Genomic DNA, 17,048 nt, shown 5'->3' with positions numbered 1-17,048 from the left:
ATTTACAACACAGCGCTTTCTGACGGTGACTTGGGAGTGTTGGGGGTGAAATGGTGCTTGGCAGTGGGTTTAATTATTCCGGAGACACCCTGGGAGCTGTTGGGGCCACTGGGGTACGTACATGGCACATGTCTGGATCGCTAGCAGGCCTGCTGGAGCCCAAGCCAAGGCTACGGGCGGATATTTGTGCGTGTGTGGGGTGCGTGTGTGTGTGTGTGGGCATATGTGTGTGTGTGTGTGGGGGTGCGTGTGTGTGTGTGTGTGGGGGTGCGTGTGTGTGGGCATATGTGTGTGTGTGGGGGTGCGTGTGTGTGGGCATATGTGTGTGTGTGGGGGTGCGTGTGTGTGTGTGTGTGGGGGTGCGTGTGTGTGTGTGTGTGTTGGGGGTGAGTGTGTGTGTGTGTGTGGGGGTGCGTGTGTGTGTGTGTGGGCATATGTGTGTGTGTGAGGGTGCGTGTGTGTGTGTGTGGGCATATGTGTGTGTGTGTGTGGGGGTGCGTGTGTGTGTGGGCATATGTGTGTGTGTGGGGGTGCGTGTGTGTGTGTGTGTGGGGGTGCGTGTGTGTGTGTGTGTGGGGGTGCGTGTGTGTGTGTGTGGGCATATGTGTGTGTGTGGGGGTGCGTGTGTGTGTGTGTGGGGGTGCGTGTGTGTGTGTGTGTGGGCATGCAGTTCCCATGCAGCAGTTTGAGACAGAAAACTCCTACACACTCAAGGTAGAGAGAGAGAGAGAGAGAGAGAGAGAGAGAGAGAGAGAGAGAGAGAGAGAGAGAGAGGGGGGGGGGGGGGGGGGGGGGACGACAGAAAGACAGTCATGCGAGGGCTGTAAGTTGTGTAATGAAACCCATGTTAGGGCTATAAAGTATCTTTTCTTTAATCTGTGAGGGTGGTTGGATTCCAGGGAGGTCGTGTGAAAATGGAAATGTGGGCAATTTCTTCATCTCTGATTTAATGATCGCCTCTCCAACCTTGGACTCCTGCCTCCTTCCTGTCTTACTTCTCTACTTCCTGCCTCCTGCCTGCCTCCTTCCTGCCTCTTTCCTGCCTCTTTCCTGCCTCCTTCCTGTCTTAATTCTCTACTTCCTGCCTCCTGCCTGCCTCCTTCCTGCCTCTTTCCTGCCTCTTTCCTGCCTCCTTCCTGTCTTACTTCTCTACTTCCTGCCTCCTGCCTGCCTCCTTCCTGCCTCCTTACTGTCTTACTTCTCTACTTCCTGCCTCCTGCCTGCCTCCTTCCTGCCTCTTTCCTGCCTCTTTCCTGCCTCCTTCCTGTCTTACTTCTCTACTTCCTGCCTCCTGCCTGCCTCCTTCCTGCCTCTTTCCTGCCTCCTTCCTGTCTTACTTCTCTACTTCCTGCCTCCTGCCTGCCTCCTTCCTGCCTCTTTCCTGCCTCTTTCCTGCCTCCTTCCTGTCTTACTTCTCTACTTCCTGCCTCCTGCCTGCCTCCTTCCTGCCTCTTTCCTGCCTCCTTCCTGTCTTACTTCTCTACTTCCTGCCTCCTGCCTGCCTCTTTCCTGCCTCTTTCCTGCCTCCTGCCTGCCTCCTTCCTGTCTTACTTCTCTACTACCTGCCTCCTGCCTGCCTCCTGCCTGTCTTCTCTACTTCCTGTCTCTTCTTCTCCTTCATCTCCTCATCACCTGTCCTTTCTCTTCTCTCCTCTCTCCTACTCTCATCTTTTCCCCTCCTTTCCTCCCTTCCCCATCTCTCCTCTCCGCGCTCCAGTCAGTTCCATCGTGTTAGAGAGTCTGTCTGTCAAACTTGGCCTGTCTAATTTCTTCTCAATTAAGCTCTAAGTGAACCACAGGACTACTTAGCTAAGCTTCCCTCCTCCATTGTCTAATTTGCGATGGTAACGAACTCTGATTAAAACTCCGTAAGGGTTCATAAATTAACCACACAAGGCCAATTAAATCACATCTGCTCAAAGATAAATGGCCGATATTCAATTTTACAGACGGGCCTAAACAACAGTGTTGGAGAGAAATAAGGATAAGCACTTTCGTCTCCTTGCCTACTTCCCTGAAGACAAGGTGACCTTTGCCCGAGTTTTCTGTCAGTCGGTGACTGGTAGCCAGTGAAAATTCATTTATTTGTGATTTCTGTCTAAGCCGGTTGAAAGGCCGGTGTGTGGCGTTTTGCTCCGACGCAATTTTCACAAGTACCGTCTGCATTGCACAGGCGAAACTGGGCCAATTTGATTAATGCCATCGTTTCCTAGTGAGGAGCTGTGACACAACAATGAGAGTTTCCACACGGAGCGAGATAAAGAGAGAGAGAGCGACAGAGAGGGAGAGCGAGAGGCAGGAGAAGGACAGAATGGGAAGGCGGCGAGGATGTAGGGGAGCAGGGGAGAGGAAGGGAGGGAGGGAGAGCTAGAGTTAGAAGGAAGAACAGAAGGAGAGAGAATGACAGAATGAGAGAGAATGACAGAATGAGAGAGAGAGAGAGTGAAAGAGAGACACACAGAGAGAGAGACAGAGAGAGACACAGAGAGAGAGACAGAGAGCAGAGAGAGAGACAGAGAGACACAGAGAGAGAGAGAGACAGATAGAGAAAGGGAGAAAGAGAGAGAGAGAGAGAGAGAGAGAGAGAGAGAGAGAGAGAGAGAGAGAGAGAGAGAGAGAGAGAGAGAGAGAGAGAGAGAGAGAGAGAGAGAGAGAGAGATAGTCTCAGTGATTTCCCTCCAAACGAGAGCTAGAGAATAAAGACAGTGGCTGTGTTTTGACGCAGGGGAAGTTCAGCCTACAAGCAGACAGAATAATGAATCTCTGGGGAGGAATCAGCAGAGCTCCCGTGCATCCTAACCGTCTGAGCCAGGCCACCATGCCAGACACACAGGGGAGGCTGCCTTCAGCACCGCCTTCAGCCCTGCCTTCAGCCCCGCCTTCAGCCCCGCCTTCAGCCCCGCCTTCAGCCCCGCCTTCAGCCCCGCCTTCAGCCCCGCCTTCATCCCAGCCTTCAGCCCTGCCTTCAGCCCCGCCTTCAGCCCCGCCTTCAGCCCCGCCTTCAGCCCCGCCTTCAGCCCCGCCTTCAGCCCCGCCTTCAGCCCCGCCTTCAGCCCCGCCTTCAGCCCCGCCTTCAGCCCCGCCTTCATCCCAGCCTTCAGCCCCGCCTTCAGCCCCGCCTTCAGCCCCGCCTTCAGCCCCGCCTTCAGCCCCGCCTTCAGCCCCGCCTTCAGCCCCGCCTTCAGCCCCGCCTTCAGCCCAGCCTTCAGCCCCGCCTTCAGCCCCACGGCTGCGCTCCACGTGGCCTCCTCGTCCTACACGGCTGGGCTGGGCTGGGCTGGGCTTGGTTACAGGTGTTACAGGTGTTACAGGTGAGGTGTCCTTGTTTCTTAGTCTCCTACTCTCCTGGTTTCCCAGTGTCCTCGTCTCCTAGTGTGTGTTCTAGCTAAGCTAAGCCTTGTTGTGTGTGATACAGCTATGCTAACCCCTGATGCGTGTTACAGGAAGTGGTGGGTGGTATTGTTGTTCAGTACATTTTGCCTGGAGCTCATTTTTCTTTCAACAGGGAATGCAAATCTGTGTTTGTAATGTGTGTGTGTGTTTGTGTGTGTGTGCGCGTGTGCACAGCCACGGGTTGCAGGTAAGCTGGGCTGAGGCATTTCCATCCCGTACTTCTAGCCCAGCCCCAGCTCTGCCAGCAGCCCTGCACACCCCCTCCTCCGTCCCAGCAGAGTGAAGCCGTGGTACTCACCGTGCGGTCCGCTCCTTTCTGCGGACGCCTTCTCCTGCAGAGACACAACAAAGAGACGGCGTCATTAAGGGGTTCTCCAGACACAACCTCCACGGTGCATAATGTCAAAAGTCAGAAATATGAATGAACTGAGTATGGAACACATCAACGTTTACAAATCGCCCGCCTTCTTTGCTCCCTATTCTGATTCGTCAATAGTACTGTTGCCACAGTGATGGTGTAGCAACCAAGCCACCTCTTTTGCCATATATGGAGTGCCAGCACCCAACAGACAAGTGCTGATTGGTGGAAATATATTCTGGTTGACCGGCGTGCTGGGACAAGGAAAAGCTTTCTCCTACCGTCCCCGAGTGCACCTGGCCTTGCATGAGTCCCGCACACGCGAATAGACACAGAATACACACACACACAGAATACACACACACACACCCTTGCCCTTGAGAACCAGCATGGCCGCCGGCCCCAGAGGATGTCAGGTGTTGTGTGTGTGTGTGTGCAGGAGTGCGTGTGTGTATATGTGCGTGTTGGTATCTGTGTGCATGTGTGCTGGGGTGTGGGCCGTAAAGTGTGTGTCAGGGTGCATGCGTACGCGTGTCTAGATGGTGTAGGCGTGTCAGGGTGCGTGTGTAAGCGTGTCAGGATGGTGTAGGCGTGTCAGGGTGCGTGTGTAAGCGTGTCAGGATGGTGTAGGCGTGTCAGGGTGCGTGTGTAAGCGTGTCAGGATGGTGTAGGCGTGTCAGGGTGCGTGTGTAAGCGTGTCAGGATGGTGTAGGCGTGTCAGGGTGCGTGTGTAAGCGTGTCAGGATGGTGTAGGCGTGTCAGGGTGCGTGTGTAAGCGTGTCAGGATGGTGTAGGCGTGTCAGGGTGCGTGTGTAAGCGTGTCAGGATGGTGTAGGTGCTCAGTGAGAACCAGCAGTGTCGGTGTGAAGCTGCTCTTTAACCACCCAGAAAGCAGCAGAGTTCAGCAGGACGACGCTCCCGACAGATGGTGCTGCATCGACAGACACATGGTGCATCGACAGACACACATCCCTGCAGGCCTCCAGAACGCCGGGAGGGAGGAGGGGGAGGGGGGAGACAGAGGGGTCAGGGGGAGGAAGAGAGCATGTGTGGTTGTGCTAGCTGGGAACAGGGGCTCCGCCAACTACTGGCACACACACACACACGGGATGGGAGTGACAGAGCGGAAGAGAGTGGGAAAAGATTGCCGAAGAGAGAGGTAATTGTGTGTGTCTGGGTGTGTGTGAGAGAGAGAGAGAGAGAGAGAGAGAGAGAGAGAGAGAGAGAGAGAGAGAGAGAGAGAGAGAGAGAGAGGGAGATTGTCGTCTCCTCCCCTCCTCTGTTCTCTCCTCCCTCCCCTCCCCTCTCCTCCCTCCCCTCCCCTCTCCTCTCTCCCTTCCAAGTGGCACTCCGTAGTGTAGAACACAGAACAACCAGGCAGCACGCCTAGAGACTGAGCATCTGGCCTGCTGTGTGAGTGTATGTGTGTGAGAGTGTGTGTGTGAGAGTGTGTGTGTGTGAGAGTGTGTGTGTGTGTGTGAGTGTGAGAGTGTGTGTGAGAGTGTGTGTGTATGCACACTCTCCATCCTGGTGTGCATTTTATAGTCCCATCACAGGGAGCTGGTCATGATGATCATCCTTACTGTCCTCCAGGAGGAAGCTAGCTTCTAACAGCCAGCCAATCAGCTCACGCTGTGACAGAGGCTGAGAGAATGGACTCTCTCGCCCCCCCCTCCCTCCCTCTCCTCCCCATCTCTGTTCTGCTGTGTAGAGAAGAGGCTGCTGGGAAGGCACTCTCATTCACACCTCCACATGTTATATCTCTCTTCTCTCTGACTCCATTTCTCAGTCTTTCTCCTTTTATCTCTCTCTCTTTCTTTCTTCTCCTACTCTCTCTCACCCTCTCCCCATCTCTCTCTCTCTCCCTTTCTCGCCCTCCCTCCCTCCCTCTCTCTAATGTAAACCAGTAGGGTTCCGTGTTGGTAGAGCGAGCTTCAGATACCTGTGCCAGCTAGAGTGACTGCAGGCATTAAATGAGAGAGAGAAAACACCATGGTGAAGACGGGGAAACAGAGAGACAGCCAGCGACACCGTCGATCCTCACCGCCCTGGAAAACGAAAATCGTGTGGAGAGCCCGTCCTGTTTGATGTGTGCCCGGTGGTGATCAGTCTACGCAGCACTTTCATCCTCTTAAGATGGTTCTTCTGTCTCATTTCTGAGATACACAAGGTCTTCTGTGGGTTGGAGTCCTCAGATCATCAAACCAACCTCACACCATGAGGACTCCTCACTCGAAAACACGCCCCCTGAGTCTCAACCCTGATTGCTCCCCCAGCGCTGCTGTCCCCTGACCAGGATTTGATACTTTATTATCATAACATGTAATATGTTACGTGTCAAACGTTGCTTATATCTCTGTTCACCAGCCGTAGCTCATGTCTAATGGGAGCCATTAATCCTGATTATGTGTGCTCATACACTTCCTGCAGAGTACACACTTCCTGCAGAGTACACACTTCCTGCAGAGTACACACTTCCTGTAGAGTACACACTTCCGGTAGAGTACACACTTCCTGCAGAGTACACACTTCCTGTAGAGTACACACTTCCTGCAGAGTACACACTTCTTGTAGAGTACACACTTCCTGTAGAGTACACACTTCCTGCAGAGTACACACTTCCTGCAGAGTACACACTTCCTGTAGAGTACACACTTCCTGTAGAGTACACACTTCCGGTAGAGTACACACTTCCTGCAGAGTACACACTTCCTGTAGAGTACACACTTCCGGTAGAGTACACACTTCCTGCAGAGTACACACTTCCTGTAGAGTACACACTTCCTGCAGAGTACACACTTCCTGTAGAGTACACACTTCCTGTAGTTGGAGGTGTGCTAGTTCTACACTAGCGTGGCTAAGGTGCTCAGTTCTGGTCTGTGCTCGGAGTCTTGTCTCATTTTGAAAATAACAGCCCCAGTGGTAATTGTGTTTTAATATGAAATCTATAAACACTCATTTGCATTAATGAGAAAAACAACTTATTAGCATACAAGTGTGTTTACTGAACAGCTCTGTTGCTGTTATTAAGTGTCTCCTGTCGGTGAAGGTGTTCAGGAGTATTCTTAACTCAAATAACACATCTCAGTCACTAGCAAAGTGACTTGGCTGTCTGTCATGAGCCAGGGTCCATCTCCGATCCCAAACACACGCTAAGCCCTGGGCGCCGAAGACGCAGGGAGAGATTCAAGTCTCGTTCGCATTCAGACAGCATGCCTTTTCTGATCTGTCTCAATAGAGATGTGAGTGTTCGCGTTCTCTCCTGCTATCTGCCCAAACACAGCTGCCTAATGACTTCTGCAAAGGCTGCTTAGTCGAAAAGATGGGTCCCTATCCATTCTAATGGTGTGACTTCATAAGTATCTGATAACCAGGTGATTGTAGAGAGTAATTTTCTTAAATTGTATTTACTTATTTCAGTCTCTGCCTCTCACTCATTTTCTCTTTCTCTCCTCTGTCTAACGTCTCTTTGCTCTCTCTCCCCCCCGACTCTTCTCTCTCTCTAGTTTGTTTTCTCTCTGCTCTCCTGTGCTGCAGTCTGTTTATAATCCTGAAGCTGGGGGGGGGGGGGGGGGGAAGGGGGGGAGACACTGTGAATAGGATTTGGAAATAAAGCTTTGTGCTGGAGGGTGCCACCATGCCAGAAGTTTGGGAGGGAGGGAGGGAGGGAGGGAGAGAGGGAGAGAGGGAGAGAGGGAGAGAGGGAGAGAGGGAGAGAGGAAGGAAGGAGGGAGAGAGGAAGAGAGAGGAAGGAAGGAAGGAAGGAAGGAAGGAGAGAGAGGGGGAAGGAGATGTGGTGAGGGAGAGACAGAGGTCGATATGACCTTACCAAGATGGTCGCCTTGCTACACCATATCTGTCAGCCCACATCACGTCCCCTTCCATAGCTGTGCCAAGATGGCCGCCTGCAGCTCCTCACAGGAAGCACAGGTATCTAGCTACTACTATGTTTGTTTCCCAAAGTGAGTTTCCCAAACTCTGTTCCCTTACAGGGTGTGTGTGAGAGAGAGTGAGCATGTGTGCGGTCTGTGTGTGTGTGTGTGTGTGTGTGTGTGTGTGTATGTGTGTGTGTGTGTGTGTGTGAGCGTGTGTGTGAGCGTGTGTGTGTGTGTGTGTGTGAGCGTGTGTGACGGACACAAACAAGCTGGAGTGGTTTTCACATTCCTGCCGGCTCGTGCTGCAGATCTCTCCTGTCCACCTGAGGCTGGACTTTAAATGCGCCTGCCAAGCGCCGGCTCCTCCAGCAGGCTGGCCTGGGCGGCCTGGCAGGCTGGCCGGGGCGGCCTGGTTCTGTCGGGGGATGCAGGAACAAAAGCGCCCTGACGCTGGTGTTCTCCACGCGCTGCCAGCTTGGCACGCCGAGAGCAGCCGTGCTGTGAGCGACGAGGAGAGCACAACTCATTTCACGAAGAATTGCGAAGCGGGAGACTGTTAGTGTGTGTGTGTGAGTGGCGGGAGTGTGTGTGTATGTGTAGCATTTTAGTGTGTGTCTGTAGCTGGAGTGTGTGTGGCATTGGAATGCGAGTCTGTGTGTGTGTAGTGTTTGAGTGTGAGTATGTGTGTAGCATTTAAGTGTGTGTGTGTGTGCGTGTAATCTCTCAAAGTCAGAAAGTGAAAGGAATGTCACACACACACACCACCTCCTTCTCCGCTGGGCACATCGGCCACACAACTCTCCGAGAGGTGACTTCCAGTAGCGCCGACTTGAGAGGAAAATCCAAGCCCCCGACTGTTCAGGAGGAGAACACCGTCGTGTCGGCTGTCTAACCCAGACAGAAAGCATCCGGTCAAACACTGTGGTGGAGGGATGTGCTGTCAGGACGGTATGAAGGAGAGGCAGATGGAGAGACAGAGACCTTTACGGAGACGCGAGGCAGGGATGGGAGTGACAGATCGGAAGAGAGGGGGGAAAGATTGGCGGAGAGAGAGGTAATTGTGTGTGTCTGGGTGTGTGAGACAGAGAGAGAGAGAGAGAGAGAGAGAGAGAGAGAGAGAGAGAGAGAGAGAGAGAGAGGGAGAAACAAAAGGACTAGAGAGGTTGAATGTATGTTTATATGTGTGCGTGTGTGTGTTTACCCTGGTGTGGGGCTCCGCAGGTGTGTGTGTCGTGGTGGTGTTGGCTGTGTCCAGGCCTCTGGTCCTCCAGCCGTCAGCCAGCGGCCACACAGAGCACGCTCCCAGGAGGACCGTCACTGCCCACACACACGACCACGCCATCAGCAACCTGCTGGGGAAACACAAACACACAGGTCATCACCAGACTGTGGTGGAGTCAGTTTTGGTCGGGCCGGCCCATGGAGAACTGACAGCGGCCCATTGGTTAATGTCCTTAATTGGCACTCGCCTGACCCAATCAAATCCAAGAAGACACGAGTTGTGTGGGCTGCTAGGCACATCTCCCTGCTTCCCTTTAGAACAGAGGCTACACACACTCACACTCACATAGAGATCGACACACAAACACACACACTCTCTTTACACACACACACACACTCAGAGTGACGGGTTGGAAGCAGAGATAGCCCTTGTCGGGCCAAGGGCCAGCGACTCCTCAGAGGAGAGTTCAACCTTGTGAAATTAATCACCAAATGAGATCTGCCAGTCAGTCTCTTAATGTGCTACTGAGGCCATGCTCTGGTCCCCAACAGCCCCTCCCCCCTCCCTGACACCCCCTCCCTGACACCCCCTCCCTGACACCCCCTCCCTGACACCCCCTCCCTGACACCCCCTCCCTGACACCCCCTCCCTGACACCCCCTCCCTGACACCCCCTCTTCCGGGTCCACTTACAGATTCGTCGGTGGGGGGAGATGTTAAGGCATGTTAAGCAGCTGAAAGTCACCAGACAGCTAACAGGGGCTGGGTGAAAAAGATGGCAGTTCAGCGATGCAGCTGGTAGCTACATGGAAGTGCCCTAGTGAATGTAAACTTAGTGTAAAGTGAAGTTCCGTTGACGTAAAAGACAGCGTTTCTTCCAGTCCTGGGCCTGGAGCTGTCATGCTCTGTCCTGTATCACAAGCCCAGCACACAGGAACAGCACACAGGAACAGCACACAGGCCCAGCACACAGGAACAGCACACAGGAACAGCACACAGGCCCAGCACACAGGCCCAGCACACAGGAACAGCACACAGGAACAGCACACAGGCCCAGCACACAGGAACAGCACACAGGAACAGCACACAGGCCCAGCACACAGGCCCAGCACACAGGAACAGCACACAGGAACAGCACACAGGACCAGCACACAGGAACAGCACACAGGCCCAGCACACAGCCAAGAACTACACCCAGTTGTTTGTTGCCTGCCTGGCTGAGGTTGGACCTTGCACACAGTCACACACACACACCTATGCACGAACGCACTTCACACCACATCTATATACACACACACAAACTACACTTATCCACACACGCAGACACACACACACGTGTGTGTATAGAGACCTCCATCTGGCTGGCGTCTGCAGACAGGAAGCGGCTGGCTGTTTGGAGGTGACTTTGGATCAGCACTGATGGTGTGACTCTGTGTGTTAACTCCACCAGCTACACACACACACATTAACCCCACCAGCGACACACACACACACACATGTTAACTCCACCAGCTACACACACACATTAACCCCACCAGCTACACACACACATGTTAACTCCACCAGCTACACACACACAGTAACCCCACCAGCTACACACACACATGTTAACCCCACCAGCTACACACACACATGTTAACCCCACCAGCTACACACACACACACTTTACTACTGTAGAGGTGGTTGGGTTGAGGTATGTTTTAGACACACCTGATTCAGATGAACGGGTCGTTCAGGATTCTGCTGAGTTTCATAACGACCCGTTCATGTAAATCTGGGATTTACATTCAGGGAATGTGGGATTCTTTGCATTACAAATTGCAAATACGCACTTTTGTATGACATTGCTTGCTCTACAGAAAATATAATCCTCATTTGATCATGTCTGGAAAGCAGGTAATAGTGACAGGGATGAACTGACCCCAGGTGTAACAGGTGGTGTTACCTGAGACGCAACATCGAGCCTTTCTGAACGCCACCAGTCTCACCTCTAAACATTGTGTTACCACCAACGCCAATTCAACTCGGTAACCCAACCAAAATTTATTTAAAAAAAAAATCTTTGTGGAGTTCAACAACAACAGACTTCATTCCTTCACGCAAAAAAACGCTCCCGAGGTGGAATATCTCGCAGATGTACCATATAGGTTGTGCAAGTCGAAAGGCAAGGTAATGTCATGCAGCGCAGCGTCAAGGTGAATTTCTCTCCTGACAGCCAAGCTACAGCGCACAAACCTCACCCTTCATTTCATCTCTCGGCCAGTCTCTCCCTCTCATTCATACTCCTGTCATCAGCACTCGGCTTGCTCTGCCTGTCATCGGAGCTCGGCTAGCTCTGCCTGCGGCTCCCTGCAGATTTTTTACAATGGCCAGGGCCACCAGCCAAGCTGCCAGACTAATGCACACGATCTGGTTATTTCTCTCTCTCTCACAGTCACTCTCTCACTTTCTCTCTGTCTCTCACCGTCTCTCACGCTCTATCTCTCACGCTAGTCTCTCCCACACTCGCTATCTCTGACTCTCTCTCTCGCTACCGCTCTCATTCTTTCTCCCTCTCTCTCTGTCTCTCTCCCTCTCCACCGCCGACCTGACTGTCGTGATTATAAATGACACAGGCCTGTTGCGACAGTTACTCTCTCTCCAGCACGTTTCCCCTGCAAGGCACTGAATATTTCAAGAGGAGGAAGGGGGGGGGGAGGAAGAGGAGGAGAGCGCGGAGTGAGGAGAGATAACATCTGTGAGAGACACTAGATGCAGCATTCTTCCTGGTTGTGTGGAGGGTGAGGGTGGTGAGTGGAGGGTGAGGGTGGTGTGTGGAGGGTGAGGGTGCTGTGTGGAGGGTGAGGGTGCTGTGTGGAGGGTGAGGGTGCTGTGTGGAGGGTGAGGGTGGTGTGTGGAGGTGAGGGTGGTGTGTGGAGGTGAGGGTGCTGTGTGGAGGGTGAGGGTGCTGTGTGGAGGGTGAGGGTGCTGTGTGGAGGATGAGGGTGGTGTGTGGAGGGTGAGGGTGCTGTGTGGAGGGTGAGGGTGCTGTGTGGAGGATGAGGGTGGTGTGTGGAGGGTGAGGGTGGTGTGTGGAGGTGAGGGTGCTGTGTGGAGGGTGAGGGTGGTGTGTGGAGGGTGGTGTGTGGAGGATGAGGGTGGCTTTTCCTCTTGTGTTTGTTAATAGGGAGCCAGAGAGACATGTGGTGAAATATCGCTCATTTATTTAGGGTCTGAAGCGCTTCCAAACAGGGTTGTTACTGACTGATGTCTTCATAGGAGGAGGCTCCGACACCTGCCTCCCCTCCTTCCCCTCTCTCTCTCTCCCTCTCCTATCCCCCTCCTCTCTCTCTCTCTCTCTCTCTCCCTCCTACTCTGCCATATTGTTTTCACAACACTTGGACGACTTCCGCGTTTCGTATTTAGTTGTCGGGCGGCTTGCCTTTTCCTGGGGAGGCAGGTGTGTGTGTGTGGCGGGGGGAAGGGGGGTGCGGGAGGGGGTAAGGCAAGTGGGGAGACTTGGAATCAACCTCTATGTTAGCAGCAGGCAGAGAAAAAAATCATATTTTCCCCCCTTCCCCTGCCCTCCCATCCAACTCCCCCCATCCCCGCTCCCCAATCTTAACGACGCCCGGCCAGCGAGATTAATCCATCCAGGAAGTTTATACGACAAAGCCGTGATGATAAACGCCAGCACCGTCCTGACGGAGTGTAGCCAGGGTGGATTTACTCGCCGGCGCGAGATAAGGGTCGTGAACCGCCTGGCAGACTTACACCAAGCTTTATAAAACACGACCTTGAAGAGGAGACAAGCCTGACAGGACGCCACACAACAGCAGAAGCTTCCGGTCGGTCTGCACCGCTCAGAGAACAGGGACCTTGAGGTACCCGGGGGTTCTCTCCTGAGAACCTGATAGCTGGTTCCACGCACCTGGTTCCACGCACCTGGTTCCACGCCTCAACAGCCTGTGCTCTGAAACCAAGGAAACCAACTCATCGTTAAAAAGTCTCTCTGGTTCCTGACACCGGATTCGCTCAAGTCCAGCCTCCCTCGTTTAATCCCTCAATCCTCCGACAGCACAAGTCCACGGGAAAGTGAGTTTGTCAGGAAAAGCTTTACAAACATATTGCTTTCTGTCTTCACTACAGGCTCTGTCAGCTAGTCCTGCATCCAGAAACCCAACCAGCCTGTAGGCTCCTTAGTAGTGGTTCTCTCTCTGTAAGAGCTCACTATTAATTATTGTCTGACACCTCCTCTCTGCCAGTCTTTATCTACCCTGGGACGCTGCAGGCTAGGCAAGCCTGGTAATAGGACATGTATACTCAATACAGAGCTAGTACACTCCTGTCTCTTCAACTGAAGAGGTTCCGCTCTCTCCTCCTCCTCCCTTCCGCTCTCTCCTCCTCCTCCCTTCCTCTTCTCTTCCTCCTCCCTTCCTCTTCTCTTCCTCCTCCCTTCCTCTTCTCCTCCTCCTCCTCCCTTCCTCTTCTCCTCCTCCTCCTCCCTTCCTCTTCTCCTTCACCTCCTCCCTTCCTCCTCTCCTTTCCCTGGCCCATTCCTCCTCCTCTCCTCTTCTCAGTTATTTTTCTCTCCTCCCCCCCCTCCCCCCCCTCCCATGTCTCTGGTGATACCTCCTTCCTTTTGACAAGATTCTCTGAGCAGGTTTGTAGCCTTGGGGTGTGAGAGCTAAGCTCACCTCCTGCATGTTGGGTAGGGAAACACACACACACTCGCGCACGCACACAAACACACACACATAGTGCATTACACAAACACACATACCTATACACAAGCACACATACCTACACACAAGCACACATACCTACACACAAGCACACATACCTACACACAAGCACACATACCTATACACAAGCACACATACCTACACACAAGCACACATACCTACACACAAGCACACATACCTACACACACAAACACACATACCTATACACACATACACACACTGCCGCACGCACACAAACACACACACAGAGCATTACACACGTACACACACAAACATACATACATTGCCACAAACACACAGCCATATACAAGTAGGCCTACGCACTCACAAAAGGACACACACACTAAAACCACAAAACACACCAATCATACACACGCAGTGACAGTCTCGCGCTGGGCAGGTCCTGTGGGATGTATGACACGGCTTAAACAGCAGGGTAAGAAGGTGCAGAGACTCAGCCTTATAACCAGGTAATCCTGACACACGACAGGAAGTAGACAGAGAAACAGGAAGTGAATGACAAGCAGTCCTTGGTAATAAACCCATACAGTAGCGAAGCAAAGATATTACATTTGAAGTGTAACCCCGCTATAACCTTCTGTGCTTCACTCTCCTCCGAGTATTGCTGCGATACAGCTCCAGTTCAGACACAGAGCCGGTCTAGGGTGTTTGCTCTAAACAGCGCTGGCCGTGCCCACGAAGCGCTGACGTTCTAAATGCGAAGCGGCGGAAAAGGTCAGCAGAGAAGTTCAACAAAAAGTGATCTGAATTTCAAGTGAAGCTCCGTCGCCACTATTCAGAGCATGAACGCAGCGCTGAGCCCGGGAACAGTGCGCTGGAAAACCTAATAAGCTCTAGCTGACGCTTACAAATCAAGACATTCTCGTTGCGGACGCTGCCACAATACTCATACTTGTCGGTAATTCAGTAGTGTGTGTGTGTGTGTGTATATGTGTGTGTGTGTGTGTGTGTGTGTAAATCTGTCCACATTTCATCAGCTGAATACACACATAATCCAGTCTAGCTCATTGGAATTGTGAATCTAGAATGGGATTTAATAACTTAGGTTTGAGTCATCGTATTTATACTTACAGCAGTGCACGACTCACAGACCTAATGCTAACAAAATACTAAACATCAACAATGGAGGAAAATACTCTGATAAATGTAAATAATGTGGAGATTGTTCTGGAGAGTTTGGTCTGAAATTAGCCGTCACTTATTTATGCCTGCGGACAGATTTTTATTAAACTGTTTCATTGTAATGATTTATTTTCCTTTCTCTCACTACAACCACATAAATCACCTGGTAATTCACTCATTGATATTGGTTGGTCGTAATAAAATACAATTCGCCATAAAAATATAATGCAAATCTTCAAAACACCAATATAATAAACCAAGATGCGGGTATACCGGCGCCGGTCTACGGCTGCGTTTATAGCCTAGATACATAAACGATCATGACCTACGACAGCCCGGAAGACAAGCCTGGCGTATGGAAACGTTCTATAATGAAACCCACTTCTGGATCCTCCTAAATGATCTACCTCAGGTCAAATCATGACCCCTTTTCTCCTTTATGCCATCAAGCACCAAACAGTACCGTAGGCCAAGAGAAAATCTACTTTACACACCAAACATAGATCCCCCAATAGGCAGAGAGAGCAAGAGAGAGAGGGAGAGAGAGAGAAAGGGAGAGAGGGAGATATTGATAGGGAGAGAGAGAAAGAGAGGGAGAGGTAGGGAGTCAAGATAAAGCTTCGATGGAACTCTAAAAAGTCGAGTGACAGTCTGCATGACTCATCATATCATACCGTCTCTGCCATGGCACAGCAACTCTCGACAGTTATCTATGGAGGAGCGCAAGCCGCAGGCCCTAACGCTCTCACTCGCGGGCGGCACTAAGTTAGTGACATGGATAGATTGCCAGCTGCAAACACATCACGGAGTTGCTTTCCGGTGTCGCTGAAGTGTTTGGTAGCTACGGAGGACGGTGAAATTGATCATAGGAGACAGAAAGATACATGTATGTGTAATGTAGAGATGTAAATGCCTAAAAATCTATTTAGGATTTAAAGTATTTACAATAGTTTGTTTATGGCTTGTTTTAAATCTTTGGAGTGCTAATGCATTGTCTGAATGAAAGACGACTTTCGATCAAGTCTAATAATCGCATATCTACACTAAACAACTGTATCTGTTTTTCAACGTTGAGTAGAAATCGGCTCCTCTCGCACGAGGCCAACCGGTCGGAGCACGAGCTCGATCCAGCACCACGGACAGCTCCGCCGTCAAACACTGTGCGCCAAAGTCCTTTCCGCTTTCCAAGCCGTCCTCTCAACTCACTGCTGTCACATTGCTTTTTACTTATACAAATCATTGTTTCATGCATATTTTTTTATTTTTTTTGTACACGTAAGCGTGTATTTATGAGATTGTTTTTGAAAAGGTTTAGGATAAGTAAGATTGCCTGTAGTACGTTACATAGCCAACATCACACGTTTATCCCTCTTGCCTCCATCCACTCCCGCCTGCATTTCTCCTACATGTTTAAAAAGATACTCTTCACATCTACCTCGAGCCTGCCGAGAGCCAACTGTTTTGTCTACCGAGGCTCAATTCCCCAGCGCCCAACCAAAAAGTCAAACTAGAGAAGGAGAATCGTGCCAAAATGCTACGCAGTCAGACGAAGCGCGGGTCACCTATGTGCGCGAGCATATGCTAACCATACCGAGCAAATCAACCGCCTGAAGCCTAATTATATATGACTTGGAAAACGCAAGACTCACACACAGTCTGTTATAGGCTACTTCCAATCATGTCCCTCTGTATTTACGTGACTAAACATTTAGTATTGTTGTAGTATTTTGTCAGGTTATTACGCTAGTCTATATCCGGGCGTATCGGTAACCGCAGGACACATTTAAGAAATTTGTAGCCTTTTCCCCACTCCCTTCATTACACGTTTTTCGCTTAGTCGATCAACACATACAATATGATGAACTGGCAAAGTGTTGTTAACTAACAGTGCTGTGTCCTATTGAGACGATTGTATCTCGTAAGCTACTAGATATCCATAACTGTATTGTTGTTCTTCGGCAGTAGTGCTTTCCACTCATGTGTTAAAGATTGCAGTTCCTTTTGTGACTGTTAATTCCGGAGCACTGCCTACATAATTGATGCGGCTTCTCTCCATCATTCAGAAAACTAATGTAAAATTCAACCAAGAAACATCGTTCACATTTCACTCACACACAAACACGCCGTGGTAAATGTAAATACAGTCTCTAATTCAAATTCAGAGCCACGCCACCAGCACCATGTAAATAACAACCAAACAAGTGTTGTCCGTTGTAGCCTAAATATAATTTCCCTTACCTGTAGTACTATTCCAGATGAACGGAAAAAAAGAAAATAAAAACTATTTGAGCTAAATATGCCACAAATGTTCAGTTGAGGTGTCCAAACTATTTT

The 17,048-nt window shown here is 51.1% G+C and overlaps 1 long non-coding RNA gene across 1 annotated transcript; it reads right to left on the bottom strand.

Annotated features, from left to right (window-relative positions):
• Positions 1-3,688: 3,688 nt before the first annotated feature.
• On the bottom strand, positions 3,689-17,048 carry LOC134016446 (uncharacterized). The gene is made up of 3 exons (XR_009929519.1): positions 16,953-17,048; positions 8,828-8,978; positions 3,689-3,725 (listed from the first exon to the last, which is right to left on the bottom strand). It is a non-coding gene; the product is annotated as an uncharacterized LOC134016446 (long non-coding RNA).

This window comes from Osmerus eperlanus, unplaced genomic scaffold, assembly GCF_963692335.1.
Source record: "Osmerus eperlanus unplaced genomic scaffold, fOsmEpe2.1 SCAFFOLD_634, whole genome shotgun sequence".
NCBI lineage: Eukaryota > Metazoa > Chordata > Actinopteri > Osmeriformes > Osmeridae > Osmerus > Osmerus eperlanus.
Note: the sequence above shows the minus strand (reverse complement) of the source record. Positions and strands in the feature narration are given on the sequence as shown.